Source organism: Centroberyx affinis, unplaced genomic scaffold (genome assembly GCF_046629955.1).
Source record: "Centroberyx affinis isolate AG114_WGS23_722 - 3 ecotype Tasmania unplaced genomic scaffold, CSIRO-AGI_Caff_v1 ptg004049l_1, whole genome shotgun sequence".
Classification (NCBI taxonomy): Eukaryota; Metazoa; Chordata; class Actinopteri; order Beryciformes; family Berycidae; genus Centroberyx; species Centroberyx affinis.
Window position 1 is genome coordinate 1 of NW_027281845.1, and position 22,972 is coordinate 22,972.

The window sequence follows — 22,972 nt, forward strand, 5'->3', positions numbered from 1 at the left end:
TTTTTCACCTAAAGGTAGTTTAGTTGAAAGGGGTCAAATTAAATACAGAACAGTCACAATACTGGACTCTGATTGGCAGACAACACTAGGTACTCTGATTCAAATGAGATAAACTTTTCAGGGTGTGTCAGTTCAAATGCTGCAGACCTGATTAGAATGATTTTTAGCAATTTTTTTGTGAGGGGAGCCAATCAAAATCAAGTGTGATGCGTTGACTGGAGTTAGTCTAAAACTGACTGTAAAGGAGGACAGATTTTTGAAAATGCTGAACTAATCATAGTAAATGATAATATTAAATAACTTGAAATTTAACCACTCAAAATCAAATTTAAACAGCTTCTTCATTAGACCTCTTTGATCATATATGAATTTGAATTCCTATAATAGAGCCCCTTTAACTGGATAATCGCATACCTAATTAGTTAAAGCTACAAGTCTTTGGTTCTACTTCAGTGTTACTTCATTACTACTTCATTATCCTTCCACTCTTTCACTTGCTGCTCATTATCCAATCAGTTTAAATCTGGAGAAGGCAGCACCCCAACGGTTTGCAACGTCCAATCAGCTAAGGTTAAGTATTTCCACATCTTCTCTCACACCCACTTGGGAACCAATCACAAATTGATGCACTCCTCATTACCTCAATCAGCTATTCCCATATGTCACCGTCACTCCAGTTGCTCTCGCCTATGGGGTTTATGGGGTCTGTCTCCCCATAATCAAGCCACAGCTTCAAATGGAGTCTGTGTAACGGGCAGACCAGACAAAGACCCAAATGCAGACTCTTTGGAAGCAGAAGTTTGTGTAGATGGATTTACTTGGAGTAGAGAGAAATGGTACAGATATCCAATCCAACAAGACGACACAAAATCCAAATCCAAAAAATCAAGGCAGGCAGATATCAGAAAAACCAAACTGACAAAAACAGTCAAATTAGCGAGACAGCTAGTCAACAATCACACTTGACAATCCAGCAGGGAACTAAGCTCAAAGTCAGGTATATATATATATACCCCTGAGCTGTAATGAATCATCAAGAACACCGAGGTAACCGAGGGTGAGGCGTGGCTTCTTGATAGGTGGGCGGAGATGATCTAGATACACACCACATAGACAAGCACTCACATACCAGCATAAACATAGGGCTGGGCGATATGGACCAAAAATCATATCTCTGAATTTTTAGGCTGAATGGCGATACACGATATATATCTCGGTATTTTCTACGAAGTGGGCTAAATGTTCAGTTGTAAGTAGGGCTGGGCAATATGGACAAAATCAAATATCACGATACTTTTTGACCAAATACCTCGATATCAATATTGCGACAATATTGTAGGGATGAGTATTGGTGCTTTCACAAAATATTTACACAGTGAGATTTTTGATAAATAATCATCAGTAATGTGGATATAATGACTAAGTGGGTAAAGGCAAATAATAGAACAGCTAGAACAGTCTGGTAAGTTCAGAAAATGACATCACTTTACTGTAATGCAGCCTTTAAAACCAGGCAAAGACAACACTTATGCCATATCACGATATTACGATATCCAAAATCTAAGACGATATCTAGTCTCATATCATGATATCGATATAATATCAATATATTGCCCAGCCCTACATAAACATACACACTACATGACAGACAGGGAAGGAAAAGGAGATCAATAAGAATCAGAGGATGACTGGTCTGACCCTGTGACAGTCTGATTAAATAAAACTTTTGAATTTGTAAACCTAGTCTGTCCTCTCTGAATACTGATAGGTGTGTGCATGAACATCCTCTCTCCAAGAACAGTATTTGCCACAAATTACAGTGGGAGGATCCATATGCCTGAGAGTGAGAGCTACTGAGGGCAGGTGAATGTGCTTTGTGGCATGGTGTGTATGTGTGTGTGTGTGTGCAGTGTGATCTCTGTGGGTGGGTCTGTGTTCACACTGCTCTCTGCCTCTCAGCGATAGCCCTCCACTTCAGTCGCACCATCAAAGCGTCACCCAACTCTTTCATTTTGCCTTTGTTCCCACCGTGGCATTTCACCGTATCTCGCGGCCCTGGCCCTGTCCACTCCCTGCTGCGGCTCTGACCCACCGAAGGCTCCCAGACTCCAGCTGGGCATCGCTGAGCTTGTTCCGCTCGCTGTGGCACACTCTCTGCGACAATGTTTCTCAACCAGAGGGGCTGTGACCCAAATATAAGTCGCAGGACTGTTCCGACACGCTAAGGGACATGTAAAAATAATTCCCACGGGACATCTGAGGATTACAGAATGACACCTGTCAGTACCATAGCAATTATTGGTATTGATATTGGTAAATATTGAAGGAATCAACAGAAAAGCTTCAAAATGGTGGTTTCCTACTGTCTTATGGACTGCGGAAATCAACTGAGCATGGTGTAGTTTTATTTAGGAAAGCAGATAAGGTGTGCTAATGTTTAACAGAAAATGTATTTAATCGTACAAGGAAATGCACTTTCATTCAACAAAGAAGGTAGTAACTGAATCCTTACTAAATTTCAATACTCACAACTGGCATCAGTACTAATTTCCAACAAAATCCAGCCTAGTGCCAGCTATTGAACTACAGATGTCCATCTGGACCCTGTATGATAAAGCAATATATTTCAGCCCACACCAACGCTCCGGTCCAAATCCACCCTCAGTCCTGTTCTAGCCATCAGCACTTCTATTCAGATATAGCATTCAAACTCTGCAGCTCTGATGCTAGTAATCCTTTTATGCATTTCTGCAGCCCATCACAGGGCGGACAAGAAGACGGTGTCTCTGAAAGCCATGGCTCTGTGAATGAAAATGTAGAGGCAGAGAGGAAGGCGAGTGTCAGAGGTGTGGGTCACCTCCTATTTCATCATAACAGTTTTCGACTCGGGGATGAAAAACTGCCTCTCTCTATTCCACCTTTTACACCTGAACCAAAACCCATCCAGCATGTTTATGTTTGGAATGATGGATGACCGATGACGCACAGACATGTCGAAGGAGAGGGAAAAAAAAGTTTAAATTCAACTGAAATTTAATACCTCCACGGTGACTTAGCCCCTTGATAAAAAGAGAAGTATTTCAGAGCTTAATGAAATGTCAACAGGCAAAGTGGTAGTGTACCACTTGATGCTGGCAAAACCATCAGCCTGGAAAGCCTTAATACATATACCAGGAAAGGAGTTTGTAAACAGCACAGAACACAAATCTGCACATGTCTGTATTAGCAAAACAACGATTAATATTTGTGGCAGTAAAGGCATTAGATGGGCAGCAGTTTGCTGTTGAGAGTATTGACATCCCACTATGTATTTCAGTAAATGCTGACACATTAGCATGGCTTGGATAATAATAATAATAATTATGATGACATGTGATACTGATCCCTGTAGGGAAATTCTCTTTTTGTCTGCACCCCCTCAGGGAGGTCAGAGGTCAGGGAGAGCTACAGACCAGCAGCCCTGGTAGGGAGTCAGTATCTTGCTGAAGGACACTTCAACGGAGCGGAGGCATCCTCAAACCAGGGCTTGGACCCAGATCCTCTGGTTAAAAGGACATTCTCCCGACTCGCTCTGCCACCCTGCTGCCCCAATAATGAACTTTTAGATTCAAATCCATTTCAGAGGTTGGAGAAATGCTATTCTCTAATGAATTCCATTAGCTTTGACAAGGGTTTGGGATTTGCCCATTATTTTTAATTGCTTGTAAAGTGAATCCTGATGACGCAAGATTCTGCAATTTGCCCATCACTAAAGCAACTGAAAAAAGAAACTGTCAATCCATGAAACAAAAATGAGTGGATAATTTTGGAGCGGGCAATATTCCTAAGAGAAGCCCTAAGATTGCATAGTGGAGCCTGTAATGAGTTTAACTCAGAGTCATGGAGGGTCCCACTGGGCTGCCAGGGGCTGCTAAATTATCAATGTGATCCCATTCGCCACCACAAGGCTTTATTAAACATTGGCAGGGAGAAGTGGAAAGTTCTGTGAAGGGCACCACGTACAAATTTTAGTGAAAAGAAAAAAGAAAAAAAGATAGCCGATGGCTGAATGAAAGATTTCCACAAAGGAATTTGTCCTGATTGCTTTTCACTGAAGACTGACAAGGCCAGTTCCTGTGTGTGTCAGTGTTTGCAACGGAAAGCTCAGTGCTTGGTCAGTAAAAACTGACAGTTCCAGACATACCCAGTGAAAAGCTCCATAGTCCTACCTATCATCTATTCAGAGGGGAAATAGGACAATGCTGTTTAATGAACAGCAAGCAGGTGCAGTGTGTGCGTGCGTGTGTGTGTGTGTGCAAAAGAGAGTGTCTATGTCTCTGTGAAGACGTGTTAATGATAAGATAAAAGAGAAATACAGACTTTTCATCTTGTCTGAACATTTCTAATCACCCTTTGCTGAGTCATAGCACAGCCAAGTGTTCTAACAACCAGTCTGCACATCACAAAATAACATCCTCCAGCTATTTCCCCGCTTGTTCCAGACAAGTCAAGTAAACAGCCACAGAAGTCATCATACGGAGAGCACTGCCGCCTGGATGAGAAATTTAATAGTTGTTAATTGTATGCATCGAAGAGAGTCATCCAGCAAGCTAGTTACAGGCAAAAGATTTCACTGCACCAAGGACGCAAGCTTCAATTTTAAATGCCACTAGATTTTTCTTCTTTTTTGTTAGACATATTTGGGGCGTTTTCCTGACACTGTAGCAGGCAGATATCCTTGGAGTGGCTTATAATGAGTGAGCAGGTAAGGATTCATATCTGTTAGTCTGTCTGTTGCATGTCTTGTGCTTACTGTCCCTTTGCGTTGTATGTGAGGCCCTGTTCTCCTTATAACATGTACATTTTACAAATATGCTCTCAGAGCGATTCACAGCAGATCACCAACATTTCAAGTAATTGGCAGTAAGGAGCGCAAGGGTCACAACCAAAGTGCCCTGATAATAGGGATGGGACGATATACTTATCTCTCGATACGTTTCCACACGCGAAACGGCGTTCACGATTCAATACAACCTTGATATGATGTAATAGATCAATGACTACAAAGTATGATTGTGCAGAATTATGTTTACTTCTGAGCCACAAATTCTTCTAGTGATGGCACTGGCTTGCTAGAATATAACCAACAATTTAACAAAGTGCAAATAATATAATTTGGATGGAGAGCTTGTGAAATTGTGATGGGCAAGCTGTCTCATTTGTCATTACTACAGCAGAATAAAATGGAGCTAATATCACGATTCATTTTTCTGCCCCACGGTACGTATTGTGACATTTTTGTATTTGCGATATATTGAATTTCGATATATCGTCCCATCCCTACTTGATAGTGGAGGAATATTATTGTGTCAACCAACGCTAAGGTGTGATCAGAGCACATAGTACCATGACAGCATTCCTGTGAAAGGGGAATCATTATGTATGAGAGAAGTGCTGGTAAAAGAGAATTTAAAAAAGAGAGCTAAGGAGAGAAGAAGAAAGGAATTCAGTGAGGACAGGGTGACATGAGATGACATGTCATACTTACTGAAGTGAAGATTTTTCGGCACAAAATATGAGTGGTAGCTCTGCCTGTTCTGACTGGAGTGTGAAGGTCATTCCACCACAGGGGAGCCAGGAGGGAGAAGAAGAGTCAAGTCTGGGTGGAGGGACGGCCGGGGAAGGGAGAGCTTAGCGGAGCACAGCATGTAGCTGGCATGTAAGGCTGGACCACGGCCTGGAGGAATGGGGGTGCAGCTACAGTACCTGAGCCTGGTACGCCAGCAGCAGGGTTTTGAATTCGATATGAGCAGCCAGTGGAGGGACTGCATGAGTATAGGGGAGCGATGTGGGAGAATTTGGGGAGGTTGAAGACAAGGCAGCGGTCTGGATGAGCTGTGGGGGCTGAAGGGAGTATTTTGGGAGTCTGGCAAGGAGGGAGATGCAGCAGTCTAGACAGGAGGCGATTAAAGCTTGAATGAGAAGACCTTTCACAGGAGTCCCTGGTGAGAAAGGTCTCCGATTTAACGGACGTGGTACTGCGCAAACCTGCAGAATCGGGCTGTGGCTTGTTTATGGGTCTCGTTGTCTGGTTGTCTGGTTGTCACACAAAATTCTTGACGGTTCAGCCAGGAGTCATGGGGTTGTCAGTGGTGATGGAGAGGTGTTGCAGGGGGAAGGAATTTCCCCCCAATAAAAAGAGCAGCTTGATTTGACATGCACAGCCTACATTCAAGCAAGGCCATCTTCCACCTTGTTAAACATGACAGTGCCATGAATATAAACATGGAAAATTGACATTTTCTTGGTATTCTACACAGAATACATGCTTTCACACTCTAAAACCTGAGCTAATAGTATGCCTGATCATGAATTATTCAAACCGAAACGCACATGCAACCAATGCTGATTGCTTTTTTGTTTACTCCTGCTGAGAAGTGACTTGCACAATCCTGACTGTCGACAACTGGGGCATTGGAAATAGCCTGGAATGCAACAAGGTGTCATACATGGCTAGACAGGCAGGATGGAGTAAAAGTATGAGCAGGTGGATAGGGCACAGCAGGGGGAAGTAGGCACTAGTCAGGTTTATACTCTGGCAACTGTAAAAACTCCAAATGACGAAATTGAGAAAATAAAAAGCGACATAGGGGAAGACAGAGAAATACGACAGAGGCGATTGGGGTAAAGGATGATAGGAGCTGCACTGGAAATAAAAATGGCACTAGCTGACAGAAGCTGAGAGCTTTTTCTGTAGCTCAGTGAGACCTTCGCAAAAATCATGGTTCAACATTTCTAAACACTCACTCACATACTTTTCACAAAAAAATACCCTATTCAGAAGTAAATATGAGTCACAGTATGTTACATAAGGTGCAGAACACCCTCCTCCCTCAGGCAAATGAAATGCATAAAGTAGGGTTAGACCTTTACATCAATATGCTGCATATTGCCAACACATCAGCCAACCTGCAACCTTTTATTAAATATCATCAGTGATGATGTTATGCAGTCCACTGCTCCTCACTGACCACAGCTCCATAACAACAGGCTGTGAAACCTACAATGACATGTTATTTTCTTTCAACATTTATTTATTTATTCATTTTAATGTTCAATCATGTTTTTGTAAATGTGCTCTCAAAATTCATCTCAAAGAATTTACCTAGTTTCAATAGAGAGTTTTAGAGTCCCATGGTCTAAATGCTGTTTATGAGGCTTTTCGACCCTGCTGAGAATAAAAATCGGCAGGAACCTCTGAGTAGTTGTAATTTTTTGGCATGAAAGTGGTCAAATGTCTAAACTGGGCATATGGGGAATATGGGCACAAAATATAAGCTATCGGCGACTTCAGTCTAAAAACATTTAAACATTTAACATCCATACATCCACAACATTTAAAAATCCATATCAGTCGAACCCAAGCATAAAGACGCGTCCCTGTCAAAGTGGCTTTGCTATCTGAGCACAGAGGCAGCGGAGAGACAGCGGGGGTTAAAGCCTCGCATGCTGCTCACTGCTTCCGCCATGCCGAGGCAATAATCTGCACCAACGCTCGCCACAGCCGTCTCAAACACCGCGGGAAGTCACCTGGAGCGCTACCCGACACATGGCAGCTTGCCACAAACAGTGGGGCAATACAGCAGCTTTTCTTTTTTTTTAAAAAGATTTATTTTTAGGCATTACTGATATAGATGTGTGAGAGAGACAGGAAAGTATAGGGGAGAGAGAGAGACAGAGGGGAGGACATGCAGCAAATGACCACGGGTCAGCTTCAAACCCAGGTCACTGCAGGAAGGACTGAGCCTTGTGGTATGTGCTCTACTCAGTGAGCCACTGGGGCGCCCCAGCTTTTCTCTTTTAATCTTTTTTGTCAACTCTAGTTTTCTGACCGTCCACGGCCCTGTTCCAGTATTAAATACCCCGCAGGGTATGTGTCAATATCTGACCTTGATTTCTATTTTCAGTGTTGCTGTCAGTGTGCTGTGATGTGATCAGGATAATGATACGTGGAAATCACTGTCGACCAACCTGTCTTATGGCTGTATGCTCCTTTTGTCCGTTGGTCCTAAGGAAAAACAGAAAAAGAGCAATCAACATCAATTATGATAAAAGCAGGAGCTATAGGCTTACGTTTTACTTAAATAATAATACCCAAGAGGTTGCATCACCATTATACCCATAATCACACTTGATAGGATATTACAACTTATTATTACAGTTACATGCATACTTTCTGAATGCTTTTTTTTTAAGTAGTGTACATACAAGAATGAGAATCAGGCAAAAAAAGCACGTAGCACCACAGCAACCAATTTCATTTCTCATAAAGCACAGGCAGCCATGCTTTACGGGAATTATCAGCACAGTTGGAACCCATCTTTCATCAGATTGTCTGGCTGAAGCAACCTGTTTTATAAGCTACAACTAATGGCACATCTGTTTATGTCACTATATAAAATATATAATGTGCTCAAAAGAAAACATTACTTGCATTTGCCTTATTTGGCTTGGATGTGACTAATTCGTAGTCTTAAACATGACACACATCCCCAGGCAGATTAAACAACCTATTGCCGCTCTGAAAGTCACGGGTCTGTGAAAACTGAATTTAACTGGTAGCTGCAAGAACACACATCATGAATATCAATTATTGCTAAAGTGGAGCTATGAAAATTAGCATGGTGGTTCCATTGTGTAGGTTAATAGAAATGCACACAGGCGTTTAACTTTAGGGTTAACGCCAATACTAAGCCACCATGACAATCCTGTCCTTGAGCCCAAATAATAAATTGAAACTGTGTGAGCCCACATGATTGGTTGGCAACACACAAGATAGAATTGGGTTTATTTATTTAAAAAAAAGGCAATAATCTGCTGTGAAAACAAGGCACTTTATGCTTGAAGAGTTTGTGCTCCTAAATTAGACATCAATCGTTTGGAAAAAGCACAGTCTAGTCTAAGGAAATCATATCTTAAGATCAAAATAAATAAATGACACTAGGTAACTTCATTCCTTGGTTGACAAAATGAACACTTTTACAGTCTGCATCCTCAAAACAAATGGAAATTAGTTTTGGTTTTTGTTGTTTTTTTGTTGTTTTTTTAATTATATAATAATTATAATAATATATAGCAATTTGGAACTGAGCATCTTGGTTAGTAAGCAAATTAAATGGGCATTTCCTGACATACAGTATTCTGCAGGTAAAATCAAACCAACTTCAAGTCACTAAGGCTGATGCTTAAAAATAACCAAAATTTGAACTCTGCCAGATGGACCCACACTTTAGAGTTCACGTCCATGATGCAGACAAGGTTTATATTAATCACATTCATTTACATTATTAACTGAAGTTGTTTTTTTCCTCAGACAACAATGCCAGACACAATAGGCCTAATTTCAGACAGCATGACCATTATCATTATCACCACCATCAATGGTTTTCTGGGTTCTGCTGGTCACACTAATCCTAATTAACAGGAGGAGGTGGGGCCAATGAGCTGATGCAGTTAGCCCACTTTACCTTTCCCATAAAGGAGAAAATGGAGAGGGAATGAACATAATTGAGTAAACCAAATTGGTAATCACGATGTCGTGATGAGAGAAACGGGATAATTATCTCTAATGCAGCATGTTTTCAGATGGAAGAAGCGCACATTAGATGACGCAGTAATGGCAACGTGAACTCAGATGACTCGCATGATTTTGAAAGATGAGAGATTCCCAGAGTTAAGGTCTCTGAAGCAGCTTTGATCTCGACAAGAATACTGAGAGGTCAAGTCAATGTTTATTATAGCCAGATATCACAAAATATGTCTCAAAAGGGCTGAGGTCTATTATTCACATCACGTTTGCTCAGTCAGGTCCATCCCAACCGTGGTAACAGCAGCTGGCAGAAGACAAACAGACGTCCCACGGTGCAGCTGGGGAGAAGCGATCCATTTTAAAAAGTACTCATTTATCTACACCTCTGCGTACGCCGGATCTGACAGCATAAGCCGCTAACTTCCTCGGGGGGGGGGGGATTGAATAGCATCGTCATATTGGAGTACATCCTGTGATTCCGAAAATTGTGGATAGGGAGCAAGAGATATAATTTTGAGATGCCTTGAACTAATTGACAAAAACTCTAGTGGGTTTGCATCACTGATCTCATGTATAGGAAGAACTCTTTGAAAGCTGGATTTTTTTTATTTGTCTTATCTGCATCTTTTCATTCTTAATAGTGAATGAATGAATGTTTTAATGGATGTATAGAAGAGTGTACATCAGAGTTGCAGCTGAGAGACATTTTCTTTAATAACTGAATTTGGAATGAGGTTTATTAAAGGTCCACAATGAAGCAAATTCATGCTCATATGCTCAAGAGATTCAGACACCTGCAGCACTCTGCCTGGAATGACATTTAAATCTTTTCCATACTTTCTGCGATCTGACAGGTCATCGGGGGGGTGGGGTGGGGGGTAATGTTTCAGTAGTGTGACTGGGATCACCCATTGTCTTTAGTGTCATTCCCTGCCAGATCAGGTGTCATGTGTTGAAGCTACCGCTGAAGAAAACTAACTAAGCTCCACTCTTGGTCACTCCTGTCCTCCTCCAGACTCTAAAAAGAAAAAAGTCTCCTTCCAACTGTGACTGGACAGCGGTCTCACCACAGTGACACTTGTTCATAATGCCATGACACACAAGACACAAATAAAACCCTAGTGTGAACTTCTTCAAAACAATACCACCTACACCAAAGCCCTTGGACGGCACACAGTCTCACACGGTCTCACACAGTCCGGCTTACTGGAGAGCTGCTATCATCCCGCTCACACAGCGACCTCCGCATGGAAAGAGGATAGAAGCAGGGGGAGGATGAGGACGAGGACAGCATCCCTAACACCCAAAATTCTGCAGCATTACACAGTAAACACAACACATTATGTCTGCAATTGTCTTTTTGACACAAGCAAGCCATAAGCTTTTAATCTCACACCGCTGAGAACAAAATGAAAACAATATACAAACCTCACAGCGAATGCAGTGTCAAAGAATTATCAAACTACTGAATATCTACCACAGTTAAGAAAATTTACTGTTCAATTGAGGAATATAACAAGGAAAAAAAGGCCATCTGATAATGTTTTGATGAATTTTTGATACTATGGCTTGTCTAAATCCCCCCAAGCATTGACAAATGTAACAATAAGGGAAATAAAAGGCAAACAGACAGAAGTGAGGCTGGCGAGGGCAGATGTCCCTGGGAGCTGCAGGCATGGAAGACATTTGGAGGATGAGAGGGAGAAACAATGACTTGCCAGGGGGAAGAAGATAAAAACATGGAACATGTTGAAGTAAACAAAGTCTTCACAATTAAGCTCTCATATTCGGAGAACACAGGACCGGAGGGATTTGCTCTGTGCAGGAATGATTTAGGTGAACGTGGCTAGATAGAAAAGCTCCTGGAGATGAAAATTAATACTGCTCTTCAGTGCAGGAACAACAGCAGAATAATAGAAACGCTGTCCATCGCTTCAGACAAGGCCTTACGGCTTGGTTTGGGTGAGGGAAATGGAGTCAAAGAGAATGCACACAGTAAGGAAGAGAGTTGAGAGTTAAGTTGAGCATAATTATGTGCTGTGAATATTTCTGGCTCTGTTTGAAGTTCGCGAGTGAAAGACGGCGCATCAGAATCCAAGAAATAAAAACCCATCGCTGAGCAGGTCTTCCCCATCTGTCTGATGCATATTTATGATTGGCATGTTTTGGTCTGATGACTGCCTTGCCAGAGGAATCTATCACAGTTCACACTAGCCTCTAGGCTTCTGTGTCACGAATAGTTATGACAATATCAGTATAATAAAATACTGGAAAAAAAAAAACATTATAAATGCGTGCAGACCTAGCTCATGTCCCCACCTGGCAGCCTCCAGACGTAAATCCTGTCCCTTGCAGTCTTGGGTGGAGCGCTAAATGCTGTGGTGAGGCAGCAACGCAGACAGCACTAACTCGTCATTAGAGTAATTGCGTTTTGCTCCTCTCTTTGCTCTCTAGGGAGCGGCAAGGCAATTTTGCTTATCTCACTAACATTTCACAACAGCATGCACGCTGCACGGCTGTGTGAGAGTGAGTATAAGAACTGACTATGTCGGGTGAGGGCGAGTAGAGTGGGGATGGGCTTGAGAGTGAGGTGCAGCCTCCCCCCCCCCCAATACAAATAAACGTGAGTAACTTTACAGTACCTTTTTAGTACTCAAATAAAACTCTCTATGAAAAAATGAAACCTTTTTTGGAGAGTAATTTTAATATATGCAGTGAAAAGAATTGCAAGGCAACCAGCGCACAACAGTTAAAAAATCCCTGCTGGCATAACACGAGTATACTGAATGTTAATAAGCTTTCCTACTGTCCTTGCAAAGTATAACCAATCTAATTGCCTCCTTGCTTTCTGTCTTGTTAAACAATGTATCCCAGTTGGGCTGAGCAGAATTACAGACAGAGACACCTGTGATCCTGCATAGATTTGCATAATGTACTTTGTACTTTGTACTTAGTATTCTCTGATTGTGATCTTTAGAATTAATCATTTTACCAATAAATCTTTCTGAAAAAAGTCAAGTGAAGTGTCTGTGCTTTCTCGTGCATTATCATATTTTGTGTAATTGCCTGACCCGCAAATCAAAGCCTTATTTCAAATTAAAACAAAAACTTCACACAGCCTCAGTGATACATATTGGCCACGATGCCAAGAGTAACATGATTCAAAAACCTTCTCCCACTCGTGTGCGGTTTTACTACAGAGGCGCAGCAGAAGGAGACAGACGTGAGTGACGTTTGTGGGGATGCAGCAGGATGCAGGCAAACAGGTCATCACCGTCATGGTGTGACTCATGCCTCCTGCAGGCCTGTAAGCGATGCACTGAGGTCCAGGCTCTCCCAACCTCAAGCCTCTCTCTCTCCTTGCGTCATCATCATCACGCTACAGGCGCATACCACAAGACTGTCTCGCCCCGGTCTGGCTGTAGCATCCATCCTCTAATTTTATTACAGCCAATCTGACAGGTTGAGGTTCAGAAAAAAGGAAGGCTTACTTTTACAGCAGATTTACAATGCTGGCTTCTTTGCGGTACCGACAGACTGTCAATACACTGACTAACCACTAATCACTGCACTACAGAGAAAACTGTCTCGCTTTGGCAGAGCTTCAACCAATAGACACACATGGAGAGGTGGAGATAAAAGAGAATAACTGTGTTCACACTGTGAGCAACAAGTCACCAGATGTCCATTAATTTTCTATAGAGCTGAGCCACCAGGAAAACTCAAGGTCAACAAGCTTGCCCTATACTCAGGTGTGTACACTCAGGTTGGTTAATGAGGCTCTTGTCTCTGTACCGGCCTCCCCACTTGTGTCAAAGGCAGACCGGGCATGTGCAGTGAGGACCCCAAACTTTAGAATGCCTTACCACTATTCTTAAAAGTTAACTTCGGTATTTTTCAACCTGGACCCTATTTTCCCATCTTTTTGTGTCTAAGTGACTAAAGGGGACAACAATTGGGGCTGCAATGTAATCCGACAGGGCAAATGCGAACCGTCAATGTACATCCACTAAAAGTGCTTGTTTTTGCCACTGACAGGCTCAGATTGTTATTATAAGTGTCTGACAACATTATGGAAAGGACCCTACAGAGAAATTAAACGTTTTTCTTTACCTTTCGCTTGATCCGGTCTGTGTGTAACCAAGTCTTGCTCAAGTCTCGCGAGAGTTGAGTTGTTGCAGGTAGTCAACGGTGGAAACGTGAGTGAGTGAGTGAGGAGTGCTGGGAGGAGTTTGTTGAGTTGGAGTACAAAAATCGTAGCTTAGTATTATCTAAAAGATTTTCTAAGTCATGGCTGAATATTTAGCTGATTTCGACAAAGTGGATGAGGCCTTTAAATTCGATGGCCGCCCGTATTTATTTGAGCCAGACAGAGAGAGGGGCAACAGGCAGAGGAGGGTGAACCAGCTACTGCAAGGCCACGAAGCTCGGGAGACTGGTGGTGTTCCTGTGGGTGCTGTGACCCTATGCCCACAGAGGAAGAATGCCTATGTTGTAAAGAGTGGGACCTGGACTTGAGCGAGACTTGGTTACATACAGACCGGATCAAGTGAAAGGTTAAGAAAAACGTTTAATTTCTCCATAGGATCCTTTCCATAATGTTGTCAGACACTTATAATAACAATCTGAGCCTGTCAGTGGCAAAAACAAGCACTTTTAGTGGACGTACATTGACGGCTGCCGGCTGAAGCGATCTCACTCAATACTGGATTTCAAAAAATGTTGTCCCCTTTAGTCACTTAGACACAAAAAGATGGGAAAATAGGGTCCAGGTTGAAAAATACCAAAGTTACCCTTTAAGATCAGCCAAGTTGCTCTCAACTTTTAAGTCCATTTTAAAAACATGTCTACTTTTACTTGATTTTATTGTTTTTTTTTACTATTCTTCTCATTGCTTCTATTTACCAATGTTTTATTACCACTGTATCGTCTTGTTTGATTTCATGCTGGTCTGTAAAGCACTTTGTAAACCATTTTCAGAAAAGTGCTATATAAATAAAGTTATTATTATTATAGTTTACCACAGCTGAACTTTTCGCAGTCATTGATTGTCAACAGACAATTTTTGTCAACAGCCAGTTTTTCAAAAGTTGCTGATTGCAGTCATTCAAAGCTTTGCAGTTCTCTAAAACTTTTATCTGCCAGACTACAGGAATAAAAGATGCTTGGAGAACAGTGGCATCAATCATTGGACTCGATGGTAATTATATTTTCAGTTTATTTTCGTTTAGCTGTTAACTCATCAAAGTTATGTAACGTAATGTTATGAAAGTCACCAAAGCAGCGAAAAATACATGATTTGCCTGTTCAAAACTTTGTAGCTGCATGAGATCATTACATAGCTGCAACTGAAGCTTCTCGCACCGCCCACAATCGATCAGAATGGAGCAACTCATCAACCAAATTGCTCACAGAGACCATCAGTGAACGAAATCCAAACATCTATATTGTATTTTTGTTTAGCCATGTCCACATTTACACATTTGGCTGTCTTCACTGTCAACAGACTGTAAAATAATGACAGTTAATCACCTTGTAATGCTGCAATCAGAGGCATAAGGAGAGGCTGGTGGCATCACTAGCGAATGAGCTGTACCACACATAGGCTAACCCAGCCAGCCCTGTGTCTGTCTATGGAGGGAAAGGTGGGAGGCGTCCATCACGCACTGCTTAATTACAGAGGTGACAGAACCAAGGTCCTCATGCTGCATGAGTAATGGCAGGGACTGTGCTGCCAACATTGCCCATCAGCCCCGGAGCGCATGATGACTCTTATCACTAAGCTCATTCCTGCCTCCTGACCTTTCCACAGTTTCCAGAGTCGTCCACCACCCTTTCTCCTCTCCCACAGCCACACGGCACAAGAGGCTATTCTCTGTTTGCAAAACGGATAATGGCCAGAGAACCTGAAAACGAATTTCACTTAAGGGTCCCTGTCTGCCTAGTCAATAGAGACTGTGGCTGAACCATGGGTTGAAATAGATGGAGCCTACAAATATAGAACTCTCAGCATGAAGCGGTGGATCGCTCTGGGAAAGGAGCAAGAGTGACATGCAAAATTATATATATTTTTCAATGTCCTTCAGTATGGATGTCATTTGAATCTGAGTAACATACCAGTGTAGAGCTTATTCAAAATATTAACTTTTGCATGCAGTTGCATTCCGAAACCATTTTTTACAGTCTAATTTAAGATGCATTGCTTTTAGTGGTATAAGGTATATGGGCAACAATGTGCACAATTTATTAGGCATGGGGCAAAATATCGAAATTCAATAAATCACGATACAAATATGTGAGAATACACATTGTGGCTCAGAAAAATGAATTACAATATTAGCTACATTTTATTCTGCTGTAGTAATCACAACTGAGACAACTGACTTATTATTTACACTTTGTACTGACATTTTCGTTTCATCAATCGTTGTTTACATTGTAGAAAGCCAATGCCATTGCTAGAAAGATTTGTGGCTCAGAAATAAACAGAATTATGTACAGTCATACTTTGTTATTAAACTTATATTTAATACATCGTATTGAGGTTTTATGGAATTGTGAACCTCATATCGCGTTTCGCATTGTCTCTTGAGATAAGCATATCGTCCCATCCCTACAATTTATAGAACCTATAAAGTCTTCAGCATCTCTGCATTTTGTGTTCATCATATCCATTCAGTTGACTGGTCAGTTTGAATATCTGAGATTTGGATAAATAACATTCTATTTTACAAAATTAATATTATCCTGAAATCAGCCACCACTGAGTAATCTAATGAGTCTGTGAAGCAAGACAACAGTGTGATAATTGATAGATATACACAGGGTTGTGTCAGCCAAACAATCTGATTGGCCATTGGCACAAAATAAACAAATTTATTAGTTGCTATGTCAGTTTCTTTGGTAGCCAGGGAGCCAATTAGCAAGTTTTCTTCTGTTTTTTTATTCTTATCTATGCACATTTCTCTGAAGAAAAGATTCAGTCAATACACATGCATTGGTAACCACTGTATAACAGCCATAATACCCTGGAGGGCGTCCTTTACTGTGATTAAGGGCACTTGTGCTCTGCCACAGCTACTTGGCTGTGCCTCGTACCTACTGCATCTCACAGTGAAGAACGCCTTATTACTGAATTATTACTGTTATTACTGAAATAATAACAACAGACCCTGTAATCCACTGGTCTAATGTGCACTGCCTTGGTACAGAATGCGTGTGAATTTGACAGCTTATACAAATATAGACCATAAGGAATGTGTCATCCTCCGCCCCAGCACACAACCCCAGGCTGCTAGTGTTTGTGTTATTTAAAAGGCACCCTCAGTGGCCCTATGTTTCATAACCCATTTAGATTTGCTAATTATTATGCACATTTTAAATTGTGATAAACATGATTACTCAGGGATATGTATGAGAGATAAATGGAAGGTCATTATCATAATATCAAACACATTTGTCATTGTTTATTCTGTATTACCCCGGCATTTATGCACTATGAACTACACATTGATTTATGCTGTTTTTTTAGCGTGTAATAATACCCTGTCTAAACAAGGGTTACCACTTCTTGGAGCACACAAATCTGTATCCTGTGCTCTGCAAATTTGCACCTGTCTGAGCCTTATCTTCACATAAATATCACTTGGGAATGTGAAATGTATTCAAGACCAAATGAGAGAAAAAAAAAAAAAAAAAGACAGATCATAACAGAGCATTTCCTGATATCTCCATGTATTCATGAGTGAACATTTGCAGAGTGCTGCACTGCAGCGGCGCCAGCCAAAATTGGAGGGAATACTGTCAGGCAGAGGCTGAAATATTTCTCCTTTCAAACGGCATGCAGGCCGATACGATCTAAACAGAACAAAAAATGAACGAGCGAGCAGAAATAGGGAAAAAGAAGGAAAAACAAGTGTCATTCAGACAGAGGTCAAAAAGCATTTGCAAGTAATCCTCAGCATTTGTTTAACTTGTTTCAGGACAATTCAAACAGTGCCAGAAATGTTATCAATCACAGAAAAGTATACTAATTTGACTTTCAAGTAGTCGAAACTCTCTCACTTCTTGGTACACCAAACAGCAGCTAAAATTAAATGCCAAGAATAATTTGCAAGTACTATTAGTACAATACAAATATTTGACCGAGAGCTGTTGTCTGGCACGACCTTTTCCATTTCCCAATTTCTCCGTTCCAACTGAACCTACTAACGAACGAGCAAGCAAAAGTATGGAGAAAGAGAGAAAGCAGCGGCCTTCAGGGTGTCAACGGCACAGACTGATCCCCGTGTCCAATCACTCCCTGCAGGTTAGCAGTGTCCCCCCCTGCCCTCCATGGCTCCAGGTCTCAGCTATTAAACTGATGAATCACTGCTGCTCATGTTTCGCAGATGCCCTCGCTGACCCTGTAACCTCTCCACACAATGTCTCATATAAATTCAAATCTGGCTGACTCTGCCCTCATCGGGGCTTCTTACAACTGATACTCCTTTGGAGGACAGTGGAGGGGGGGACTCAGCTGCGAACGATTCAGCATGAAACCTCAAATCCAGTCTTTTTCATTTTCCAGCTAAGAATGAGAAGACGGAGGGATTTGTCAAACTCACAGAAAACGTGAAAGTGTGATAATTTGCTGTATAATGCCGTGTTCCAGGGAACTGGAATGTAATGAAACTGGAGGAATTTGGTGATAACCTACTCTGTCTCTGCCAGGGCGCTGATACCTGAAGGATAATGGATTCCATGTTACTGTGAACTGTAATGGCAAAAGCAATCAAAGAGCAAATCTGAGGCACAAAGCCAAACAAATAGTGTGCTTCTGAAGAAGCTTATCTCAAACCTGTCTTTGGGAATGCGCAAAGTGGCTGGTAGGCATTCATTATGTATGCAGGCAAAAACAGTCCTATGTATTATTATGGGAAGAGAGAAATGATCGATCTGGTGCAGAGCCTCTATCTAGCAATAAAGCTGTTGTGTGAAATGGTAGAACTGTAGAATACCAAGCAAGTTTGCTGTGGTTATGCTGCCTCTATTTCTCTGCTATAATTTGCCGGCCCGAAAAATTGCTACTGTATAACCATGTTGCAATGCAAATCAGGGCGCTGCGCTATAGTGCTCGACTCACAAAGGACCAGCACTAGTCAGAGAAATAAAGAGGAGGAAAATAATTGAGGAAGACAAGCATAGAGGAGGAAAATTGCGTTTTATGTCTGCCATTGTGATTTTCTTGTTTGTCTATCTCTTTTATGGTGAAATTTGCATTCACATTTTAAGCATATTGCTGATGCTGATATCCAGAGAATGTTCCAATGAGTCAGCAGGACACAAAACTGTTCATGGGCAAACTGGCTGTTACAGAGATCGTGCTAAGGCCACATACCACCATTAAATATTTGTTTTTTACAAGGCCTTTGGATTTTCTTTTTCTTTTTTATCCCACTTGCACAATCTGATGTTTTTTAGTTTGGTTTATTTGCACACTGGTGATACAATTTAGAAGCTAAGAGATTAAATAAGCTGCTACAGTTATAAGGAGAGAAACAAATTAATTTGTGCAGGTGAGGATAAAAACAAGGGGCTTATGGGAAATAAACAAACCACAAAAGTGAAGATGACAAGCACAGGCAGAATTACCCTTTTATCTTATTATTGCATTTTTTTTAGTTGTGCAAATGAATTAACTGCAACTCTAAAGGGGATAAAAGAGGAGAGTTTGTGTGAAAATGGGAACAATTAGAGCCATTAGCTGCAGAAAAGCCGCTGGATGAGGCCAAACAATCGCTCGTTATTAGTGATGACACAGAGATGGCCAGTATGATGGAGTCACAGTAAGACACCTATTTAGGTTCAATTCAATGTAGGTGTCTGTAATTATGGCGGCAGATATAAGCAACAGTGTTTAGATCAACAGCTTCATAACACTTTTTTTAACCAGGTGCGTGATTTGTGTTGTGAATATTTAATAGAACTAAATCTGTTGCTGTGTAGTTTATCAAGGCACTAGAGAAAATATACAGCAGAGAGACCTCAGCATATAAGGCAAGGCAGTATACTTGACATCTAAATCTATGCAAGCATGCATAATGACTTAGAAAATCCAAACATTACTCAAAACAAATCCTTCACGGGACACTGGTTCTGGTGTCTTGGGGTCACGTACGTTTTTGACAGAGTTGTTTGACAGGCACATACGGTATACTGCCAGGTGTTAATTGATTGCCCCACTCTTCAAGCCACCCTAAATCATCCCACCTAGATTAGATTGTACTGTGTGCCAGGCGTATATAGGGACAACAGCAGTGATGTAGTGGTAAATAAAGCAGGTAAACTATATATGACCTCCACCAGGTGATCATTTTAAGGCAAACAGCGGCCATTAGGAACAAAAATCTATGCTGTTTTCGGAAAAGCGTTGCTTTTTTGTCCTAAAAGACACTATACTAAAATGTTGGGTAATCTTTCTTCCACATATTAAACGGCTGGATAAACTGAATTTTCAATGAGTTTATCCTCCATTGAATCCCTGGATGCCAGCGTCCTCATTCGTAGGTCATTATTTTTTTTCCATACACTTTCTATGGTACAAAGCATCCAAATATCTTCTCTTGCTCAGACAAAAAAGAAAGAGAAGGAGCAAATAAAGTGCTTTCTTAGGGTTATATTAAATTTGCGGGAGAGAAATTGTTACCCGATCTTCATTGTTTAATATATCAAAAAGTCAATCATCCAAAATGTTATTTTGTAAGATCTTGCAGCAGCTAATAACTTCAGCAAATATACTATAATGTATTTTGCTTTCATTCCATTTTGTCACTGCAGATTTTAATGTTTTTAAATGCAGGATGACTCACTTTCTAAACTCTGTGAATGTTGAGTGTGTACTGAGCCAACTTGACAAACTGTCTAGGAGGCAGCTGTTTTGGGTTGTTTTTTAGTTTGGTTCATTGAGTGTCACAGAAGTAATTTACCTGTGTGAATAGCTCTTGTCCCTGCACAGTGACTGGGGGTGTAGCGAGATTGCTTTGTCTAAAGCAGACAGGCCATTTTGCTGTAGCTTACGACACGTGCAGCAGCAAATCCATAAATCGGCCTGTACGAGTATTTTTTTATTTTAGTGGAGTGCTTGGGAGCGATGGATTTCCTGGTGCACAACAATGGTATTGATCCTCCTTCAGTAGACCAGCGGGAGATTCTTTGGGGAGAGTCAATAGGGAACTCGTTAATCATTACTGTAAGGGAAATCATTTTTGTTGTTGTTTTTGTCATTTTGCTCATCTTCAGGCAAGAGCAAACAGAGATGATGCCTAGCTGTGTCGTATAAGATGAAGCTGGCCAACTGTGAAAACAGAAAAGAAAGCACAGCAGGTTGGTGATCATGGGGCGGGGAGCATGACTGCCAACATGACATGACATGAAAGAACCAACATTTACCATTTACATTACATTCATTGGAAATCTACAATGCTGCAGTAGCCACCCAGGTTTTATCCCATTTTCACTTGTCTCTCATCCATGGCTTATATGGGCTTAACATTCTAAAATTTTCAGAAGTCCTTTCATCCTTCGTGAAAATCAATGTCAGCCAGCTGAATGAGGCAAACTGTGAGAAGTGTTTGATGTAATGTAGCATGAGTCAGAGAAACCAAAAATGAAGCTTGTGTGTATGCACTTTTGTCTGTTTGTGTGTGTGTGTGTGTGTGTGTGTGTGTGTGTGTGTGTGTGTGAGTGTGTGTGTGTGTGTGTGCGTGGGCGTGTGATGGGAGGCAGGTCACCATTGGTCACAAAAACAGACTCATGTTCTGAGACATCTACAGCATCTGACAGGCAATGTCCAATAAAAAAATCTGTGTAATGCCCCCTATGCACGCAGCATACTATGAATTTTGGAAACACAACAGGCAGACAGAACATACCATGTGCTTTAAGTACAATCACCAATAAGACAAAGCATCTATTTTCTTTCCTATTTTTTGTATTTAAAAGTATGACAGGAGAGACTGTGTTGCTAGTCAAGAGTGAAGAAAATAGTCAAGAAATTAGTGAAACAAAGATTATCTCATTTACTTTGGTTTGAGTGTTAAACCATAATTTCTATAGACGGATTTATCCAAATATAGTTTAGGTTTGCACACCTTACTTTTCTCCAAGTTCTCAGAGCAATAGGATATATGTTAAAATCAACCTCATTGGTATTCTTGCTGCTTCATATTATTGGGAAAAAAAGAGTCTGTTGATCAAACCCACATTTTCCAGCTGACATTAATGTTAAGAAGCAAAACTGAAATTGAACAAAAAAAGATACTCGCATAATAATGAAGTGGGAGTACATAAGATACGCTTGCCAAAGACCAGCTGAAGTGGAAACATTACTCAATAAACCACAATGAAAGCATTAAGTCTGTGTGGGAATCAGTCTTCTATTTCACTGCCTTTTGCATCAAGCACCTAGTCAGGATTTTGGATGTGCATGCAGTATGAGTATAGCAAGAGTACTGGTGTGCTTGGGTAATTCTTTTTTCAGGTTTTGGCTCGTATCCTTTTCATTTCCAGGAAAACTGTGATGGTATTATTCCCGGACAGGCTCTGTGACATGGCTTTCATCCATATTTCAGGCCCTTACTGGGGTCACTCTGCGTTCAGCCTGGCTTTCACTCTAGATGAGAGCTGTGGAAAACAAACCCTGCTGCCTACTGGTAAACAATATTTAGGGTGGTATGTGCTGTCTCCTCAGGACTTTGAGATAAAAGACATGAATAATGCAGGATCCCTGTGGGCCAATCAGTAACAAGATGCATCCTCCCTCCAAATTTGATCAAAATCTGACTGGCGGTGTAGCAGTTATGGCCTTTCAGTGTTTGAAATTCTGACATTTAATTACAGCGTCTCCATCAGGCAAATCAGTGTAATTTAAATACCAGAACACAGTGACAGAATGCATCAACCCTCCAAGTTTCATCAAAATCAGACAAGCGGTGCCTAAGATCTCACGTTTTACAGACAGACGGACACAGACCGATCCATAGTCCCCAACTCCTGATTTCACATTGCATGGAAGACAAAAATCCATCACAAATCCAATGCAACAGATGCAACATTACACTACAGATGTAGTTGTTAAGTCTGTGGAAAGATCAATCTGTTGGCAATTGTCAGTGCTTTCATTAGATTTATTGTTTTGGGACGATGCCATTGTTTCTTCTCCCTGTCGCTCTCCTCTTTGCCTCTTTCTCTCCTTCTCCTCCCCTCCTTTTTCTCATATTATAACGCATAATTAAACAGTTTTTTTTATTGTTTTTCTGTCTAACTACATATACTCCTGTCTTGGCAAGGTGTCCTTTGATTAAAAAAAAAAAAAAAAAAGGGCCTCCATCCCAATGGGTCTAACTGTGTAAATGAAGTGAGAGT